The sequence below is a fragment of the Drosophila ananassae genome, unplaced genomic scaffold (assembly GCF_017639315.1).
Source record: "Drosophila ananassae strain 14024-0371.13 unplaced genomic scaffold, ASM1763931v2 tig00000107, whole genome shotgun sequence".
NCBI lineage: Eukaryota > Metazoa > Arthropoda > Insecta > Diptera > Drosophilidae > Drosophila > Drosophila ananassae.
Genome location: NW_025319115.1, coordinates 104,095 through 107,778, shown reverse-complemented (window position 1 = coordinate 107,778; position 3,684 = coordinate 104,095). Strand labels below are relative to the sequence as shown.

Sequence of the window (3,684 nt, the reverse complement as noted above, 5' to 3'; positions counted from 1 at the left end):
CTCGAGCTCGACTTCCCAGTTTGGCATTACCAAAATTCAGTGGAAATTATTTGGAGTTCAAAAATTTTATAGGTTTTTTCGAGACTTTAGTACACAAAGATGTGAACATTACTGTTATTGAGAAATTTAATCATTTAATTTCTTGCCTCTCTTGCGAAGCCTTAGGAACTATCAAAGCATTCCGGTCACAAAAAATGGCGAGCACATATTGGTCCGAGGATTACTTGACTCAGCGTCACAAATGAACTTTATTACTGGAGATTTTGTTCAACGCTTACTGTTATGCTACTAATAGTTTTTAATAGCAGCCGAAAAAATGCATGAGTTTCAAATCAGGTTTTGAAGTTAGGGTCAGCTGGATCCATATTGCCAGGAATCTTCCAGCCCGAAGCATCTATGTCATGGCAAGGCTGATAGTCCGTAATATGTGAAGCTACAACAGCCTCAATTTTCACTGAATACGTGCTAAGACGGGACTCCACACACACATTAACAGATGCTTCATCTGTTTCAAAACCAGCGGCGCATTAGGAGCGGCAAGGCTGACGCTCTCACGCCAGCCGCGACGAGATGAGGTGCACTTGTGAACCGGAATACAATAAAATTCGGCAGGGCAGGAAGGCACCAGATCGCACACGAACGAGTACATTGGCTGTTGACAGGAGCACTAGGTCAGCATTGCGATCCTGGATCACAACAGTGCACTATGGTCCAGAAGTTGATTTTTTTGGCATAAATTCTAAAAATAGAGTTACAGACCTAAAACTTTGCACATTATGTTTTTTTAGAAAGATAATAATGTAAAAAAAATTTTGAGTCTGTGCGACCACGCCCTCTATTGCCGCCCATACAAACCGAGTATGACGCTGAATTCAGACAATATACTTACATTTATTCCAGGAATAATTTAATTATCTATATATACATATGTATTTGTATATGTTATTTATGGGTTCTGTCTTAAGCATCATATTCTTCTTCTTCTTCGAGTATTATTGTGCTGCCTTCGTTCAAGTCCTCATCCGAATCACAATCAGATTGCAATTCTTTTTCAAATGGGATTTTGTTCTCGGTTGACGGCAGCTCCAGAAGGCTTAATACTTCTTTGGGAATCTGGAACTATCCAGAGATTGCTTAAAAACATCTTTTTGCATTTGAATTATTCGCTCTGCAGAATGATTTAATAGGTTTTGCAGTGACACTTGAGCAGTAGTTTCTGTAACTTCTATACCCTTCGGGCGACACTGCATTTTAGCTTCTATGACTTGATTGTAGCTCGGATAGATGTCACTGTGATGATTTATATTCAAAATCCTAGTATTTACATATTGCTGTTTGGTTAATGAATTTTCCAGGATGTAGGCTAGGGCTTCATTTGGTGTGAGTGGAGTCGGTTTTTGGATTTGATCTTGCTTTCTTAATTCTGTTGGGTATTGAGCAGGTGTTGTAATCATTTCTTTAAGAGCCGAGGCCACGTTTGTATTACAATCCTTCTTAGCAGAAACTGCTGCAGCATGCATAGGAAGAGTTGTGTTGTGCTCTTTTTCATTCGCCAGCTCAGATGCCAGTTTTCTTTTCAATCGTGGTCCTGCGTTTCCATAAGACAAAGTTCGGCGTCCCGGTTTTTGTTGTGTGTTACAGTTTTCATTTATTGTAACTGATATTGAAGACGACATCCATTCAGTATGCTTTGACTTAAAACGTTCGACCATATAGTTGCATTTTGGTAGTCTTTTTTTTATAAATGATTCAAAATTACTTGTTTTTTTATTGATTTCTAATTTTTTATCATCTTCGACGTGGTAATGGCTAATTTTTTCATAAATGCTATCTAACACAGATGATATTTTGCGATTATTGCTGAGCCAAATATCGAAGAGATCGCTATGGCGAAACTCGAACGTCGCTAAATATTGCGGAATTGCGAGAAAAAGGGGACGAACGGGGAAAAGTTGTTAATTAGCGATAAAGAACGACATATATTAGTATAAACTGACGTAATTAGTTTTTGTCAGCAGCCGTCAGGTCGTTAGTTTTATTCCACGAAAAACAAGGGACGCATGTTAATTTTCTATAAAAAATACACATAAATTGAACATTAAACAAAGCACAAACACTAAGACTTCACATAAACAGACTATATTCAGTAAAAAATACATACCCTGACTAACAATTTCCATTATTATCAACAGTTTGTTCGGACAAAGAATATTTATTTTCACGCCAAAAAGTAAACAGAGCAGTTTGCCGCCAATTTCTTATTTCCAAACAGCGGTTCGATTGCGTGGTTTGGAAAGCTCATAAAAAGATTCAGTGAAGCTTTTTTTTTTAGTTTTGTTTATGTCTGATGTTTTAACTTTAAGAATTTTAAATCAAAAATACAAAACATTAACATAAATATTTCGAATTTATGCCAAAAAAATCAACTTCTGGACCATAGTGCAGTGTTAATTGAGCGGGATGGGTTCGCAACAGCAACTGCACCGATAGGACGTGAGACTCGTGCGGGTGAAACCTGCCCGCTAGAGTGCAAAAAAATATGATGACGGTGATTGCACGTCGAGCAGCGGGAAGCTAAGCATACACGAACGAGATGGCCATCCGCTAGACAAACAAAACAGAGAGTCATTCGCCGCACTTCGCCGTACCGTTCCTCAATTGGCAAAGCACTGAACTTTGGACAAGAAGGAAGCTCGTGCGCCGAAACACCACACAGGGCGCATAGAGCAGGACTGGCGTTAATAACCATGCACGAAGATCGGTTATTGGACGATCTACCTCGGCCCACTTCGTTAGGTGGTGAATACGCCGCCAAAGAAAAGTCAACGCTTCCGAGAGTCCGGCACCTTTACTCTAAGAATCTCGCCATGGACTCCCAAGACGGAAGGCTGTCGTTGTTTCCGGCGAGAGTGTCTTCTCACTTGGCCTATGTGGCAGGATCCAACTTCTGCAGAATAATCTGGATAAGCAAGCATTCTTGGATCTCGGCAGCTGATCCGGAACTTACAAGAGCCCGCATATGCCCATTGAACCGATCCGATAGCTCCCGCAAAGTAGCAACAGACCGTGGCTCAACCACACGAAGCTGCAGGATTTCTTTGATGTGAGACTGGAAAATAAAACGCCGATTACTAAAACGATTGAGCAATAGGTCAAGGGCCTCATCGTTCCAGCGCTCTCACCGTCTCCAAGGCTGACTCCCGCAGGCATAAAATGAGCCACCGGAGCATTTTCATTTTTGTTAGGTGAGGATGGCTGCCAATCGTGGTCTTAAAAAGTACCTGAATGTCCACTTGCACATCAGTCGCCAGCTGCGAGAATCTCCATTACAGATCACTCCCGATCTCGCTAAATTTAAGCTCCATCAACTCTTCAACACGCTTCTCCACTGACTCCAGCGTCATAATGGTGCAATCCCCGTTCCGCGCCGCAGCCTTCACTTTATGATGCAGCGCCCCCATCTCCTGGCAAGTCACCACTGCTCTGCTCCGCAGCGTTCTTTCCTGGGTTGCGGCAGCAGCGCCAAAAGTCTCAGCTCTAGACTCCATTATTCAATAAAAATGCAACTTGTAGCAACAACAAAAAACGGCGTTTTCTTGGCACTTTTAATGCTGATCACAATAATTAACCGGTATGAAATCACGTCGGGGTCACCAAATGTTATGCTTCTAATAGTTTTTAAAA

The 3,684-nt window shown here is 41.3% G+C and overlaps 1 long non-coding RNA gene across 1 annotated transcript; it reads right to left on the bottom strand.

Annotated features, from left to right (window-relative positions):
• Positions 1 to 1,791: 1,791 nt before the first annotated feature.
• LOC116655641 lies at positions 1,792 to 2,267 on the bottom strand. Its single transcript, XR_006508014.1, has 2 exons — positions 2,162 to 2,267; positions 1,792 to 2,071 (listed from the first exon to the last, which is right to left on the bottom strand). It is a non-coding gene; the product is annotated as an uncharacterized LOC116655641 (long non-coding RNA).
• Between the last annotated feature and the right edge of the window lie 1,417 nt (positions 2,268 to 3,684).